The following is a 3,083-nucleotide window of genomic DNA, read 5'->3' as shown; positions in this document are numbered from 1 at the left end:
TGCTCATGTGTAGAAAGCCAAAAACAACAACAAAAACAAAAAAGAAAAGAAAACAAACAACAAAAACAATACAGTGACGTCCGAGGGCAAACAAAGTGAGAGTTGTCTGGGGAGAGTAACTTGGGTGCATACAAACAGCGGCGTGGTGCGTGCCAAATTCAGACGCTACCTTCCTGCCAAGGCTTCTGGGCACAGAATCCATGGAATGCTCTACCCTTCCCCGCATGTACACTAATGAAAAGCAAATAAATAAAAGTTGGTTTGTGCTCTGGGAAGATAAAAAGTAGGAATTTAATTTTTTAAATTTAAATTTTAAAAAACAAGATGGTGATTGAGGAAGACACTTGGCGTTGACCTCTGACCTTCACTCACATACAAGTGCATGCGTACCTGCACGCACGTATGTGTTCACCCATGAACATGTACATCACACACACACACACACACACACACACACACACGCACACGCACACAGAGGATGGGGAGTGGCGATGGAATAGTGACCTGCCATGCCAGCTTTGGCCACTAGGGAGAGGCAGAGCCCAGCGACTGTCAGGCAAAGGCCTTCATGAACCCTTTCAGCCCTTGCATCAGGTCCCCTGAAGGATAGATTTTTCCAGAAACAAAGAGAACAGGCTCTTAGGAAGACAGCAGTGATGAAGGACAGGTGTCAGCAGTCAGATTCTGTTAATAATCCAGTGCTGCTTGCCACAGGGTGGCAGGATTACAACACCAAGCAAGGCAGCCTCAAGGAATTTACCGTGGGGCTGGGGATGTGGCTCACTGGGCAAGGGCACTTGTTTCACAAGCACGAGGACCTGAATCCTACCACTTATGTAAAGGGCCAGGCATGGACACACACGCCCGTAACCCTCAGCCAGCAGCATGGGGACCAGAGACAGAACAATCACTGTGAGCCGCTGGCTTCTATCCTAGCTTCAGGCTTATTCTCAAAGGAATAATACGGGAAGTGGTAAAGCGGGCTATCCTCCTCTGGTCCCTGCATGCGAGCGTGGGTCCATGCTCCCCTCCCCCCACGCGCCACACACTTAGACACATATAAAAGACCTCCTTATAACACAGTGAGATACCAACAGTGTAACAGTCGGCTAATGCTGTAATAGTGGTGTGTAACAAACACCCAGAGGCCTACACTGAGGAATTGTTATTGCCTGCATGTTGGCAAATGATCTGTGACTTCAGACCGGGTGGGACTCGGTTCACATCGGCTCCACCCCACCTGCCTCCTCATTCTCGGAGACAATCTTCCTGAGGACCCGATTTTCTCTTGAAAGATGGAGGAAATGTGGAAGTCCAGACCTTGCCATAGAAGCGTGTGCCTTAAAGCATCCGCTGTCAGGTCTGATGATGCCAGGTCTAGGACACCTGCACTCGGGAGCTGAGGAAGGGACTCAGCGTGGGACACAGAGTGACACCTTTTCTCAAAAAATAAATAAAAATGCTGTGTGCTGTATGGGCCCATCCATGTTCCAATATGAGGAGTGGGGTAGCTGCTGAGGCCACACCCCTCTCTCCCTGAGAAGCCATGAGGGGAAGGAGAGCTGTTTTCCTCAGAGGCATAGCCACTGGTAACTAACTGCCTATGCATGTTAAATGATGAGTGACCAGAGAGAGAGTTGAAAGAGGGCAATGGGATGCATCTCATCAAAATACCCCTAACACACGTATAAATTTGTCAAAGAACAAATAAAAATGTTTTTAGCTAAGCATGGTGATGCATGCCTTTAAACTCAAGCAGAGGCAGGTTAGCCCTGTGAGTTTGAGCCATTCTGGTCTACATAGTGAGTTCCAGGCCATCCAGAGTTGCACATCAAGACCATACATACATACATACATACATACGAATATATACACTCATATATGCATTTTCATATATTCAAATATACTCATATATTCATTTATACACATAAAAATATACATATACATATTGTGATGAAACCACAATATGCTCAGCCAGGGATTGGCACTATTTGGAGGTGTGGCCCTGTTGGAGTAGGTGTGTCACTGTGTGTGTGGACTGTAAGACCCTCATCCTAGCTGCCTGGAAGTCAGTGTTCTGCTAGTAGCCTAGAGATGAAGATGTAGAACTTTCAGCTCCTTTGCCTGGACGCTGCCATGTTCCCACCTTAATGATAATGGACTGAACCTTAGACCTGTAAATCAGCCCCAATTAAATGTTGTCCTTTGTAAGACTTGCCTTGGTCATGGTGTCTGTTCACAGCAGGAAAACTAACTCAGACACATATATGCATAGAAAGTGGGTGGCATGCAGAGCAATCAGGATCTTTGCACCCTGCTGGTGCAAGCACCCTGCTGGTGCAAGCACCCTGCTGGTCCGAACACACAGGTTGACGTGGTGTATTAGTTTCTTGTCTGATGACTGTAACAAAATGCCTGGTAAAATCAAGTTGGAAAGACAGGGTCGTTTGAGCTCACAGTTCGAGGGCGCAGCCATCACAGCAGGGGCACCGCGGTGGTGGCAGTGTGAGGCGGATGGCCATGTCGTGTCCCCATGCAGGAAGCACACAGAGAACAATGAATACTGGTTCTCAAGCCACCTTCTCTTCTGTATGCGTCCAGGGCCCAGTCTGTGAGACATGTCACCTGCGTTCAGAGTGGCTTTCCCCACCTCTATTAGCTCGGCCTAGAAACTCCCTCACAGACAGCCCAGAGGCTTCTCTCCTAGGCAGCTGTACATCTCACCACATTGACCATCAGCTGTAACCATTCAGAGGCTTAGGAAAATGTATAGTTTCTCAACTGATGACTTTCCTAAAGGATCTAGGCGCTCTGTGGAGAAACAGAAACAGTTCTACACACAAGCTCGCATACAGGGTCTGGAGAGATGGCCCAGCGGTTAAAAACACTTGCTGCCCTTGAAGTCTGGCTCCCAGCGCCCACATCCGGGGCCTCACAATCTCCTGAGACTAAAGCTCCAGCAAACTGACGCCCTCTACTGGCCACTTGGGTCATCTGGATACAAGTGTGCCCACACATGGGCTCCCTCTCTCTCTCTCTCTCTCTCTCTCTCTCTCTCTCTCTCTCTCTCTCTCTCTCTCTCT

This window comes from Grammomys surdaster, unplaced genomic scaffold (genome assembly GCF_004785775.1).
Source record: "Grammomys surdaster isolate TR1022 unplaced genomic scaffold, NIH_TR_1.0 126109, whole genome shotgun sequence".
Lineage (NCBI taxonomy): Eukaryota > Metazoa > Chordata > Mammalia > Rodentia > Muridae > Grammomys > Grammomys surdaster.
Note: the sequence above shows the minus strand (reverse complement) of the source record.